The sequence below is a fragment of the Hyperolius riggenbachi genome, chromosome 2 (assembly GCF_040937935.1).
Source record: "Hyperolius riggenbachi isolate aHypRig1 chromosome 2, aHypRig1.pri, whole genome shotgun sequence".
NCBI lineage: Eukaryota > Metazoa > Chordata > Amphibia > Anura > Hyperoliidae > Hyperolius > Hyperolius riggenbachi.
This window is the reverse complement of record NC_090647.1, coordinates 496,316,367-496,330,759: the sequence shown is the minus strand read 5'-3', so window position 1 is coordinate 496,330,759 and position 14,393 is coordinate 496,316,367. Positions and strand designations below refer to the sequence as shown.

The 14,393-nt window shown below is 40.3% G+C and overlaps 1 protein-coding gene across 5 annotated transcripts in view; it reads left to right on the top strand.

Moving 5' to 3' along the window:
- The window catches only part of SON (SON DNA and RNA binding protein), a 123,755-nt gene that overhangs the window by 79,713 nt on the left and 29,649 nt on the right, over positions 1–14,393 (top strand). The window lies entirely within an intron of this gene.

The window sequence follows — 14,393 nt, the reverse complement described above, 5'->3', positions numbered from 1 at the left end:
ATAGTGGTGAGCATAGCTGCTTTCAAAGCAGTTGACCTGGGTTCGATTCCTGGCCAGTGTATGTGAGCAGGAATGGTTGCATGGCCACCTAGCTTTTAATCCTTCCCACCCTTGCCCTGGAATCTTCCAGACTTCAAATTGCTGTCCTTTGCTGTGTGTGTTACACCAGCATCATCCAGGGGGGCACATGATCTTTCTGAAGTCTTGAATTGAAGCCTGTAAGCAGTATCACCATGTGTCCCACTGCTTTCATCTAGCAAATAAGCAAGCTCATTTTTCTGTTGGGTATATCAACGGTACATGCTAGGCTGGCTTCGGCATGTAGCGTTGGTGGTACAATGGTGAGCATAGCTGCCTTCCAAGCAGCTGACCTGGGTTCGATACCTGGCCAATGTATGTGAGATTGCTTTTGACATCCTACAATTACCTAAGCAAGCTCATTTTTCTCTTGGGTATATCACAATGGTACATGCTAGGCTGGCGTCAGCATGTAGTGTTGGTGGTATAGTGGTGAGCATAGCTGCCTTCCAAGCAGTTGACCAGGGTTTGATTCCCGGCCAATGTATGTAAGCTGGCTTTTGACATCCTACAAATCCCTGGAAGACTAGACAAGAGGAAGGAGGAGGGGTTTACACTCCCTGATTGATGTATACACATGCAAGATGTGTGAAAGCACTTTAGGCCTGCAATTAAGCGTTCAATGTGATTTCTGCCCTTAAAACAGAGCTTTGCATCAAATCCAGATTTTTCCCCAGGACTTTTGGCATGTATCCCAGTCCGCCATGTCCCCCTCCAGGTGTTAGACCCCTTGAAACATCTTTTCCATCACTTTTGTGGCTAGCATAATTTTTTTCTAGTTTTCCAAGTTCGCCTCCCAATTGAAGTCTATTGCGGTTCGCAAAAGTTCGCGCGAACTAAACTTTTGCGGAAGTTCGCAAACCCGGTTTGTGGAAGTTCGCGAACCGAAAATCGGTGGTTCGGGCCATCTCTACTAGTGACCATATGTGTGTATGCATTATATAAATGTTATTACAAAAAACATTCTAGATCTATCCTTTTTTAGAATTTAGGTTATTCTATTGATATTCATAAAACTATTTTAATGTATACAAAATTTAAATTACAATCGCCTGCTTCACCAAATCAGTGTTTCCCATGGACTGATAATTGCTTTCTCACCGCTATCCAGTCTTAACCACTTCTTTTTAGTCATATGAGTATAAAGTATGCATATCATTTATCTGCCAACTCAAGACACACCTCATTAGAGTTTGCCTATCATGGCTTCAGACTGATTGAGAGGTGGACTGAGCAAAGGAGCTGGAAGAAAATTGAAAAGCCACAGGTATTTTCTCAGTTTATTCCATTATTTATTTTTTTCATTGAAACCTTTTAACATTTCTTCTGTTAAATCCAAGTAAAAAAAAGGTGCCCTTTAAATCCCAAAGTTTGATTGCACTTTTAGTCGCATTTAATAGATTATTTTAAATTTACATAAAAAGGAGAAAACTTATACAGTTAAACAAAATACCTGTCGGTGTTTTCAGCCACCTACAAGCCCTCTGCAGATAAACAAGAGCAGCTGACAGGCAGTTAACTGTACTGCTGTCAGCCGTCAATGTGAGAGAGTCCGTACTCCCAATCAGTCTGAAATACTCAACTTTAGTCACTTGGGGGAAGGATAAAGGTAACAGTGGAGGCATTTTAAACCGGTTCAGGGGTGTTTTTCTATGTAAAATTAGAACTTTATGTATTAACTTATTTTAAAACTGTTCTCGATAAAAGCCACTCAAATTGTTCCTACATTTGGACTTAACAAAAACATACATTCAAGCCCCAAAGTATACCTGAACTGACATGATAAACACTTGTACATTTAGTACTAAGCATACTTATATTTAAATGCGTTTGAAAAGTTAGTAGAGCAGTGTTATCTGTATGCAAATTAAGGCAGTAGAAAGGAAGTGCAGTGTTTAAGGCTCATACACATGCCTGACTGCAGGCAACGACTGGTCCGTCATCACCTCCCGCTGGGTGGGTTTTCAGTAGACAGTCCGGCGTGTGTACAGTCTGTCGGCGGACTGATAAGGCTGTTTCTGAGCGATCTGCCGGGCGGATCGCTCAAAAACAGCCTTATCAGTCTGCAGACAGACTGTACACATGCCGGACTGTCGCTGGAACGCCCGCCCAGCGGTAGGTGACGACAGACCCGTCGTTGCCTGCAGTCAGGCGTGTGTACGGGCCTTAACAGAAGCAAATTAGTTTTATCTGAGTGAGAAAACTCTGCTGATGACAAGAATGGTTTAAATGTTCATTTGTTGGCAGCTAAATGAACAAGAGTGTATGTCACATTGAAAGGGCTGCCATGTAAAAATGAACAAGAGTGTATGTCACATTGAAAGGGCTCCCATGTAAACTTCAAAGATCACTTTTTAACCCCTTTAAATTGAAAATAAGAATATTAGACTGCAGTGGAGGTTCTCTATTCTATTGATGCAACTGTACACGTAAAATTAAGTCAAGTAAACAATCTATATTGTACAGGTATGTTTTGTTTACTTTTTCTATAACTTTTCACTGTTCGGTATTAAACAGGATTTCAGCAGACTTTTGTCTATCGATCTTGTCATGGCAGGCGCTAGCTTTGGGCTTCCCGATGCTTAAAGTGAACCTCCAGACTAAAAATCTACTCAGCAGCACTGAAGAGGCTTGGTGTTTCTTTAACAGTTTCACGGCATCAGAACCATGTTTTTCTTACATAAGCCTTATTTTTAGCTGCACAAAAGCTTAAGCTCTGCCCCATCAAAGAAAACTGCCCGGGCTTTTTTTCCCTGATGCTGTGCAAAGCATGATGGGATTTCCTATGTTGTTGTTCACATTGCCTAGCAACTGGGAGGTGTGATCAGCACACAGGACAGTTGGATCTGTGTCTTATGCTCCCTGTCACCTCCTTTCAACCAAAAAGATGGCTGCCCTCATGAAATCAAACATTTGCCTGTTCTTTTAAAACAAGGTGGGTAAGAGATTATATTACCTATCTATTTTAATTAACATAACTAATGTAACTTAATGACAGTATGTTTGCTTAGGCTGAAGTTCCTCTTTTAAGTAACAGAAGTGTTGCAAACATCATGCAAGTTGCGTAATTTGTTTAAATCCCAGTAAATTTAGCGCACATAGGATTTTACAGGGTTTAGTAACCATACCCCTATAGATCTTGGCTTTTGAAGTCAGCAAGCGTATTCTGTAAATTTTTCCATTTATTGCTTTTCTCAGTTTTAGATGTCCATAGATTGACAGCAAACAAGATATGAGAAGACTAGCAGCTAAAACCTACAACCGTTGTATTGAACTGTTAGTGCTTTGTATGTGACCCTTACCGAATATTGTCTTCTGACAAGTACACAGAATACTCCGCAAAGGCAATTCTGCACATCTTATTTTACATGAGGCTGTAAATATCTGTACTAAGAAGTTATGTACTTGATGCTAGTTACGGTATACCACTCTAGATTTGAAATGAGTAACAAATTCATGCAGTAACCTGAAGGCTAGATTCACAGTGGAGTGATGCGTTACATCAAACTTTGCGATCCTGCTTTTGCAAGATGTGCAACACGACACTCCACTGTGAACGTAGCTAAATACTAAATTATAGATTTCAGCTTTTGGGAATTTTTTTTTCAGGCAATGTATGTAAATAAACCATGCTCTAATGGTCCAAATCACAACTAAATTTAAAGGGGATCGCAAACTTGAATAAAGTTACTTGCTTTATTCCTCCAATAATCTTGTATATAGCTGTGCTTACACTACAATCGTCTCCATTACAAGAGACAGTGGGAAATCCTAAAAACATAATGCTGGGAATACACAATTCGTGTTTTTCTGATTTAGATAGTTTTCTGATCACTTCTATACAAATCGATCAGATCAGACCTGTCGGAAATTGTTGTAGCCATCTATCTGCCGAAAAATTTCGGATTGTATATTCCCAGCATTAACTACTTGAGAACCGGAGGTTTATACCCCCCTAGTGACCAAGCCATTTTTTTATAATTCAGCACTTCACAACTTTTACGGTTTATTACTCGGTCATACAACTTAGCACCCAAATCAATTTTACCTCCTTTTTATCTCACAAATAGCTTATTTTCGTTGTATTTGATTGCTGCTGTTATTTGAAGGTTTTTTTTCTTTAATCAAAAAAGACCCCAAAAAAAAAAAATGTAAAAATCCCCATACAGATAAGTTAATTGGCTTCCCCCTAAATTGGCCCTAGACTAAGATACATACACTACACAATATATACATAAACATATGACTATGGGAGGGATTAGATTGAGCCCCTCTGAGGGACAGTTAAGTGACAAGACTATACTCTGTACAGCGCTCTATAAATACTTCTCATGTTATAAATTTGAAAAAAAAAAAAACAGCCTGCCAGCGCCAATCGCTCGTGCTCCCATCAAATCTCGCACCTCACGAGATGACGCAGAGGAATAACAAAGCATATAGTTCTCAATACTATTTAAAACCACATGCTGCACTACAGCGGTATTTGCTACCACTAGGGAAATTGGGCTCCTATTCTCTCCCATTGTGAATGCACTTAACGACTGGACGGACGCTTGCCACATTGCAATTCAGCACACTGCAGCTTTAACAGTGTGCTGCAGGGCCGTACAACTTAGCACACAGATGAATCTGACCTCCTTTTCTTGCCACCAACAGAGCTTTCTGTTGGTGGCATCTGATTGGCTGCTGCCACGTTTTTTTTTTTTTATTAACCTTATTGTTCGTTTTTTTTTGTTTTTTTTTTAATATCGACTTTTTAAAAAATATTTTTATCCAATGGCTGATCCAATAGCAGCAATCTCCTCTCATAGGCATCAGCCTATGATTGATGCCTATGAAAGGGATCGCTTTGTGAGCCTCTCCTGAGGACAGCTCAGTGACAGAGCTGTCCCCCGTTCACCTTCCTGACGCCGATCGGTTTGAGCGTTGGCGTACCCCTTGAGATTTCGCGCTCAGTGGAAATGGACCCTTAGGAGCCCAGAGCTACGCTGATGCTTGAGTAATACAGAAGTACCAAACTGCAGGTTACTGTATGGATACATGCTGGGTTCAGTGCGTGGCAGGAGCCGCATGTCAATATTCGTGGTACCGCTCTGTGAATCTATTTTCAAAAACTGATGCCTGGCGTGGTGATGCAAGGACCGAGCAGGGGGTGATATACTATATGCAAAGTGGCAAGCATCCAGTCGGTAAGTGCATTCACATTTGGAGCAATTGTGAGACCAATTTCCCTGGTGGTAGCACATCCTGGTGGAGTGCAGTTAGTTGTAGTTTTAGATATTGGCAGTTTTAAACAGTGTTAAGAATTAAATGCTTAATTTAATATTTTTAGGGTTGCCTACTGTATGTCGTAATTGAGGGAATTGGAGTGTGAGCCCAGCTATATATAAGTTGAATGGAGGCCCTTTTTTTGCCAGGCAGTCATTCATCTCCTTACCTCACTATGGGCCTGATGCATAAAAGCAGGCAGTACTTATAGCTGTGAGATCACACTCTCTGGCTAGTTACCAGATGAACTGGAGACGCGTGCAGAAGTCGCATCCCGGGTATCACAGGATCTTCACTTGCAATCAATATGTAGAGGTCCACAACGCTTCAAAATTAATCTTAGTTTATTGAAAAGTTAAGAGACCTACAAATTAAAAAGAACTGAAGGGCAAGACAGTCCACTGTTTCAGGCTCTCGCCTTTCTTCAAGTTGCCCAGTTCTAAAGACAAAGTTCAGTTCACACACATATATACACCACATCAACTAATCAGGAAAGAGTTGTAAATGAGTGGACCTGATGGAGAACTGCTACTTAGTATGCAAACCACACCCTTCATGTCCACAGAACATCTCCTATTGGTCAACAAAGTTAGAGAATTAAAATCTTAAAATGACGCATAGAAATGTCGCCATATCCACCCACTTTTTATTACCCAATAGAAAATGTCAAAAGTAAATGGCCACACAAACAAATAAGAGCCTGTGTCACGTCAGTCGCGTGTATCTAATCTTTTGCCACTAGTAAACAGAAACCGTCCGCCAACCAATCGGCATAAACCACGTCAAATGATGCGTTTTTACGCATGTCCGCCTATATTGCATCCCACAGCGTGTCGAAAGACGTGCTGTATGCATACCTATCAATAACGTGTAAATACGTATGCATTCTCCAAATAACATTTGTGCATATAAGGGCCTGATACGAAAAAATCGCGGAAAAACATTAGAAATATCTCTTTGGAAAAGAAACTGACCGTAACTCGGTTTTACATTCTAAGTGTTTTCACCCTAGACACATGATCTATAACATCCCGGGTGGTCAATTTAGATGCATTAATCGTATTGTTAAAAATGAGGACACTCAAGAGAAGAGATTGGTAGAAATGGTGGGACGTTTCAAAGGGGCTATCCTATGTATATATTGAAAGAACAATTGGCTGCCAAAAGAAGTAGGCCCAAATATAAAACAAAAAATATAAGAGTAACGCTAGTCTCCACCTACAATACCATTAGTGATCAGGTTGAACAATGTATCAAAAAGAATTGGAGTACAGTGGGATGCGAAAGTTTGGGCAACCTTGTTAATCGTCATTATTTTCCTGTATAAATCGTTGATTGTTACAATAAGAAACGTCAGTTAAATATATCATATAGGAGACACACACAGTGATATTTGAGAAGTAAAATGAAGTTTACGTTTTGTTTAAACAATTATTGCACACTTTCTGTAAATCCAATAAACTTCATTTCACTTCGCAAATATCACTGTATGTGTCTCCTATATGATATATAACTGACATTTTTTTATCGAAACATCCAACGATATATACAGGAAAATCATGACGATTAACAAGGTTGCTCAAACTTTCACATCCCACTGTGTATTGAGTGACCCACTGCCCCATATTAGGGAGTTTAACCTCCTGAGCGGTATGGACGAGCTCAGCTCGTCCATCACCGCCGGAGGCTGCCGCTCAGGCCCTGCTGGGCCGATTTTCTTTAAATAAAGTGCAGCACACGCAGCCGGCACTTTGCCAGCCGCGTGTGCTGCCTGATCGCCGCCGCTCTGCGGCGATCCGCCGCGAGCAGCGGCGAAAGAGGGTCCCCCCAGCCGCCTGAGCCCAGCGTAGCCGGAACAAAAAGTTCCGGCCAGCGCTAAGGGCTGGATCGGAGGCGGCTGACGTCAGGACGTCGGCTGACGTCCATGACGTCACTCCGCTCGTCGCTATGGCGACGATCTAAGCAAAACAAGGAAGGCCGCTCATTGCGGCCTTCCTTGTTTATTCTGGGCGCCGGAGGCGATCGGAAGAACGCCTCCTGAGCGCCCTCTAGTGGGCTTTCATGCAGCCAACTTTCAGTTGGCTGCATGAAATAGTTTTTTTTTTATTAAAAAAAAACCCTCCCGCAGCCTCCCTGGCGATCTCAATAGAACGCCGGGGAGGTTAATAGACCACCCATGTTATATTATAGGAGAGCTCCTTCTTTACGTAGCAAATTACCGGTAGTACATTCTGACATCCGTACTAAGCGTATATTGCCAAAACAGTGCAGGACTTTTCCGTGTCTAAACTGTCACATTTGCAATAGTCTAATCAAAGGTGATTCTTTTTCACATTCCTGAGTGGTAAAAAATATAAAATAACTGGTAGATTTACATGTGATTCCAGTTGGGTCGTCTACTTGTTGAAATGCCCATGTGGCAAATGCTATGTGGGTCAAACCACGCAAAGATTAAAAGACCGACTGGTGTCACACAAATCTACAATTCGGACTAAAAATATGGAACAAGCTGTTTGTGAACACTTTATGTCGTTTAGACATAATGTCAACCAGCTCAGAGTTTGTGTTATAGATCACGTTCCAGTTGATATAAAGGGTGGAGACCGTTTGCGTAAATTGTTGAAAACTGAGGCAAAATGGTTTAGGGAACTAGATAAAGTTAATACTGGCCTTAATCGAGAATATGACCTACGGTTTAATTGTTAGTTGTTCTGCCTGTTTGTATATAATATCGTTTTTATGTTCGAGAAATTTCTTGGTTGTTTTTTACCTTTCCCAATTAGGTATTGGTCACACAACTTCTATTGACTGTGATGATGTCATCAATGTTTTTCAGGCCCTTATATGCACAAATGTTATTTGGAAGGATGCGTACGTATTTACGCGTTTACATGTTATTGATAGGTATGCGCGTCATTTGACGCGCTGTGGATGCGTACTTTTTACACGATATAGGCGGGCATGTGTAAAAACGCGGTTTATGCTGATTGGTCGGCGGCCATTTTCTGTTTGTTTACTAGCGCCGAGAGATTACATACGCGCGATCGCCATGACACAGGCTCTTATTTCTTTGTGTGGCCATTTACTTTTGACATTTTCTATTTGGTAATGCAAAGTGGATGGATATGGCGACATTTCTATGCGTCATTTTAAGATTTTTATTCTCTAACTTTGTTGACTAATAGATGTTCTGTGGACTTGAGGGGTGTGGTTTTCATACTAAGTAGCAGTTCTCCATCAGGTCCACTCATTTACATCTCTTTCCTGATTGGTTGATGTGGTTTATATATATGTGTGTGAACTGAAACTTTGTCTTCAGAACTGGGCAACTTGAAGAAAGGCGAGAACCTGAAACAGTAGACTGTCTTGCCCTTCAGTTCTTTTTAATTTGTATGTCTTTTTTAACTTTTCGATAAACTAAGATGAATTTTGAAGCTGTGCGGACTTCTACATATTAATTAAAAGCAGGCAATACACAGCAATTTTACCAATGCCAACACCAAGGGGTGCCAACCTTTACTCTTATACCTGGATAATGCGTGCAGTGCTATAGTAATGCACGGCAGGAAGTACGTTGCCCCGGTAACGCTAGCAATGTAACGGGCGGTGATCCCCTGTTAGTACTGGTTAAATTGCTGTGTGCTGCCTTTCGGTGTTTTGTGCTTCAGGTCCCAGTTTTTTTTCTCATAAAATGTCTAAAATTTCACCTTGACATTTGAATGTGGTTCTTCTAGACTTACATCAAACATTCTCACTGCATAAATCTATGGATATACCACTTGTCATATGAAAATTGTATAGTAAGATTAGTGTTGGCACTTTCAGCTTATTTGAATTCCAAACCTTGTTCCAAATGATTCCAGTCAGAACCTGAATCTTTGTGCATGCGCACTGCGACGGATATGCTAACTCACCCTTGTTGCCACCTCTGTGCGCCACAATGTGGTTTGGATGATCAAAATTCGGAACAAGGTTTGGAATTCAAATATGCTGGATGCGCCAGCAGCAGTATTAAAAATTAGACCTACACACTAGTAATAGTAAACTCTGATATAGCCATCCCCAAGTCTAAACCTTGCTCTTGTATGAATATACAATGTATGACCAATTCTGATATAGTAAACTACTCGGCCAGGTCCCTTGGCATTTACTGTATAGAGATTCTACTGTAATGGGTACATGTGTCCGCTGCAAATAAAATGAATACTTATAATTTAGAATTACAAAAACTAAATACACATTTTAAGACAGATCTGTGGGTTTACAAATGCAATTCTTTGGAAAGCTGTATATTGCTAGAATCACATGTGTTTATGCATTTGCACCTGTTTAATGGTACAGTATTGTGTAGATACACTTTCTGTGATTAATAGTATTAAATGGCGAAAAGTGCGTACATGCCACAGGTATTATTACCTCAATAACCCTAACGCGAAAGGAATATTAATTGGTTAAAAGGAGAAGTTGATATGATTTTAAAAGGAAACTATTTTTTAAAGAAATGAATAGGCTCTTGCACATTATTACTAATGCATTTGAATTGTTATGCATTTCCCTGCATCAAATAGATTTTCATCTTTACATTCACTTGGAATGCAATGGCAAGCTACTGCGATAGCAAACCCCATGCATTTGTGTGCCTGAATGTGTTAACTTTCTGATGTGTCAAGGCTTTCAAATTACCACACAATCAATTTTATCACTTACATGTATTATGACAGCCAACAGATTTTGAATACTATGACCAGATTGTCTAGGTAAGCTCTCGCTAGGTACACACCATGCAATTTTCTGTTAGATTTTCTGTTAAGGCGCGTATACATGCCTGATTTATTTAACTGACGGATCGTCAGACCCGCCCACGGGACGGCCGTTCTAGCGACAGTTTCCGTGTGTGTACAGTCTGTCGGCAGGCTGATAAGACAGCCTTATCAGCCTGCCGACAGACTGTACACACGCGGAAACTGTCGCTAGAACAGCCGCCCTGAGGGTGGGTCTGACGACCCGTCATTTGAATAAATCAGGCGTGTTTATGCGCCTTTAAGCCCCATCTACACCATACAATTTTTTGTCTGATTCATTATTCAATCCGACATGTACAATCGAGATTCAGTTTGATTCAATTTGCCATTGCAAAACAATGGCAAATTGAATCGAACCCCGATCGACATGTCTGATTGAATCGAACCGGACAAAAAATTGTATGGTGTTAAGATAGGGCTTAAAGGGAACCTTAACTAAACGGGGGGTAAAGAGTTTCACTTACCTGGGACTATTACCAGCCCCCTGCAGCAGTCTTGTGCCCTCGGAGCCGCTCTGAAATCCTCCGGTCCCTCGCTATCACTTAGTTTCGTTTTTGACGACTCACCAGTCGGCCGGCCGCCATGCGTATTATTGGACGCATTCCCTACTGCAATTAGTGCTGTTGCGGACCGCAACGCGTACAAAAATAAGCGTTGCCGCATATCTACGCGTGCGGAATGCGGCAACGCGTATTTTTGTACGCGTTTCGGTCCGCAACAGCACTAATTGCAGTAGGGAATGCGTCCAATAATACGCCCCCCCCCCGTTCAGTTAAGGTTCCCTTTAAAGGGGAACTGAAGAGAGAGGTATATGGAGGCTGTCATGTTTATTTCCTTTTAGACAATACCAGTTGCCTGGCAGCCCTGCTGATCCTCTGCCTCTAATATTATTAGCCATAGCCCCTAAACAAGCATGCAGCAGATCAGGTGTTTCAGTGGTTCAGACTTATAAGTCTGATCTGACAAGACTAGCTGCATGCTTGTTTCTGGTTTTAATCAGATACTACTGCAGAGAAATAGACCAGCAGGGCTGCCAGGCAACTGGTATTGATTAAAAGGAAATAAACATGACAGCCTCCATATACCTCTCTCTTCAGTTCCCCTTTAAGATTTACCTGCCAGATAGATCATTTCCAACCATCTATCTGCCTAACAATTAGGCATTGTTCTACTCAGCAGGAGATAACCAGAAGACAATTCACCAGAGATAATGACCAATCTCTACCAGTACTTTACAGAAAATAATCTAACAGAAAATTGTATGGTGTGTACTAGGCATCATACTGCATGGAAGTGGTAATGTTTGCCAATCAAAAGTGGATGTGTGTACCCACCCCTACTTGCAGCTTATGAATGCTTTACTTGTATTGCGGCCTTTGAAAGGAGCTGGGATTTGCCCGCAGTAAGCAAAGACAAGAACCTCATTAAAATATTTAGTGTGTACAAGGGTTAAATCCTGGTTATGTAACATTTATAAATGCATTGTGTTTGTAAAGTGCTAGACATTGAATACGGGACTTATCCTGCTAATATAATAAGTTTAATAAATTAATCTATTCCTTATTTTTAATGTTGTGCTAACCAGAGCTCTGCCTGGATTTAGCAAGCTTCTCGACACTCTTAAGTTGGGAAAAGTTGTGATGTATCCCTGGTTAAGGCAGAGGATGGATCTGTATACGGTGTACAGAATTTAGGTGCTGGTCAGAAACATGGAGGCACGGTAGACCTCTAGGGAAAATACTTCATTTCTGGTTAGTATATTATTTCCACACCTTTTGTTCCCTTTTTTTCACTTATTTTTTTTTAAAGCTCTATTTTATTTCAGGATTTTATTTCTCTTCCTCCAATCAGGTCATAACTTCAGAGCTCGATTCCTTAGTTGTAGTTGTAGGCCGAGATTGCGCTCAGAAGTTCTGATCACATGTGATCCGATAAGCAGGTGGATGGTGCTGATCCAGTGCTGATGTCATTCTGGGGCAGGAGGGGAACAAATAAAATCCTAAAATAAAGATAAGTAAGAGTTTTAATATCTTATTTTTATCTTCTCATCTGCATGTTTTTTTGTGTGTTTTATTGAGTCATTTTTCCAATTTAGGACATACCTGCACAAAATAGACTAGAGATTCTAATTTTAAATTTGTAGTTACTTTTTAAATGCTGTGAGTATAGACATGTTTTGTAATGGCTCAGTTCAAAGTTGTTGTTTTTTAATTTTTAGGTAGCAAAACTTTTTAATAACATACTTGGAACAATTTTTTTTATAATTTGTTTAGCGTATAGTTGCCCACAACAAACAATTAAACTATGTCTTTTCTACAAATGATAGGCTGGAGTGGACACATTTATTGATTTGCTTTATTATTTGTATTCATAATTAGTATACAATTTTTTATCTGTTTCAACCATACAACAGTTTTCTTAAACTATTATTTTGCCATTACTATCTTCTATAGTAGAAAATAGCCATTTTGCGAACACAGTAGATTTTTGCTGCCCTAGGTGTGATTGTTTTGGGACAAACAGTGATATCTCCTAAGCCTTTATATTTTTACCCCCCTGTATATCTTTTTTTTTGCCCTTTTTGCATTGTTTTGGCCAACACTGTAATCCCATAAGAAAAATACTAGTGGTGAGCAGCAAAATTGCACTAGCTTGGACCAGGGAACGGTATCCCAATATTTCAACTTCTTTTTTTGAACTGCTTGATACTTAGTGCTGCTGCCTAATTCATGGTTAACCAATATTTTAAGGTGTTTATTCCACAACCATAACATTATCTAAAGCCATAGAGGCCATCTAATTGCAGACATTCTTTTTTAAAATGTCTGTGGGGCTGGTGTTTTCAAAAGGTCAGACCTCAACAGTAATTTGAGGTGCTTCAGCAACCCTTAAGATTGTCCACTTTTTACAAATGCTTGTTATGGGCAGCAGCAGTTTTCTAGTCCACTAGTTAGTTTTCTGTTATGTTTTTTAAATTATGTAGCAACATGGGCCCATATGCAATTAATTTTTCTCCTGAGTTTGCTCCTAGGATATTCTTCTTCTTCTCTCGACAATAACTTTTCTGTACTTTGTAATTGAAAAAGTAGGTGAAAAAGTACTATTAGAATTATTTTGAGATTTTCTTGCTTGCTGGTGAATTAAAAGGTATTTTATTGACAAGGCTTGAAACCTAGGTGAAAACTCAGAATAAAAAGTTGATTGCATATGGGCCATGGTTTCTTATCTAAATACTGTAGCACATTGTCTCCAGTTATTGATCTTTCATCCACATGTGGTTCTTGAACCTTTCGTAAAGTTACCACCTATTTGAAAATCAAGCATCAAATTCCTATTCTATTTAGTTTAATTAAATAACTCCATGATACTGTTGTTAAGTGTTCTAAGTTCTTTCAGTTGTAGTTAACTTAATGGAAGTTTTAAGCAAAAAGTAAAGTGCCAAGTTACTTACCTGGGGCTTCTTCCAGCCCCCTGCAGTTTTCCTGGTCCCTCACTGTCCTTCCATGGTGCTTAGTTCCTCCGTTATCCTCCAAACAATGCTTGTGGAGCCCATGTGCCTTCTCCATCGCAGTCCCATTGTCGGGAGAATTCTGTGCTTGCACAGTAAGCAAAAATTGCTACGTTTCTGACTGCTTGTTTGCAGCCTATGTCTAAAAGGTTTGAGGCAGGAGATGAGCAGGACAGCCAGGCAACCAGTATTGTTCAAAAATGAATGTCAGCCTCCATTTGCCTCTCATTTCAGGTTCACTCCTCACTCCCTAATCATTTGTCTGGCCACTGTGCATCCTGTTGCTGATGCTGTGGCGGTTAACTGTAGACCATGGACTCACCAGGTGCACAGAAAGCAGTCTGTGTTTTATCACAGATGCTTTCAAGCACAACCATTTTGTGATGTTAGAGTCTCACCAGTTTGAATATGCCAGTTATAACAGGCCTTAGTACTTTCACATCCCATCCACACATGTTCCACAGTGGCAGCCTAGCCTATACCAATGTGTTTTTCATTGAGAGTGAACAGTATTATACATGAGGTCTGGTTTAGAGGCCTGTTTCTGATCCCATTGTTTGTCTTCAGACCTGTCCTATCAGGAGTGAGGGGAAGCAGGGAAGGGGAGAACTTGTGCTGCTGGTAACAAGATAATGGACATTTATGGTCGTAAGGTAAGCAGGGTACGATTTCTCAAAGTCTTTAGTTTAAAGACAAATCTTTCTTTACTTCTATTCAGTGAAAGGGTGATGCTATAT